This window comes from Tupaia chinensis, unplaced genomic scaffold (genome assembly GCF_000334495.1).
Source record: "Tupaia chinensis unplaced genomic scaffold, TupChi_1.0 Scaffold000160_1, whole genome shotgun sequence".
In the NCBI taxonomy this organism is placed as follows: Eukaryota; Metazoa; Chordata; class Mammalia; order Scandentia; family Tupaiidae; genus Tupaia; species Tupaia belangeri.
Window position 1 is genome coordinate 309,488 of NW_006159631.1, and position 212 is coordinate 309,699.

Genomic DNA, 212 nt, shown 5'->3' on the forward strand with positions numbered 1-212 from the left:
GAAAAGAGACATTGAGTTCCAAGAGATAAGGAAGTTTTTCCACAATATGAAAGAAGAATTGGGCACCATAAAAACGAACCAAACAGAACTGTTAGATATGAAGTCTGTAATACAGGACATCAAAATCTCCCTCAAAAGTATTGGGGGAACCAGCAGTTAGCGTAATGGCTATGTCGCTGGACTCCCACATAGTCGACCGCGGTTCGTGTCCC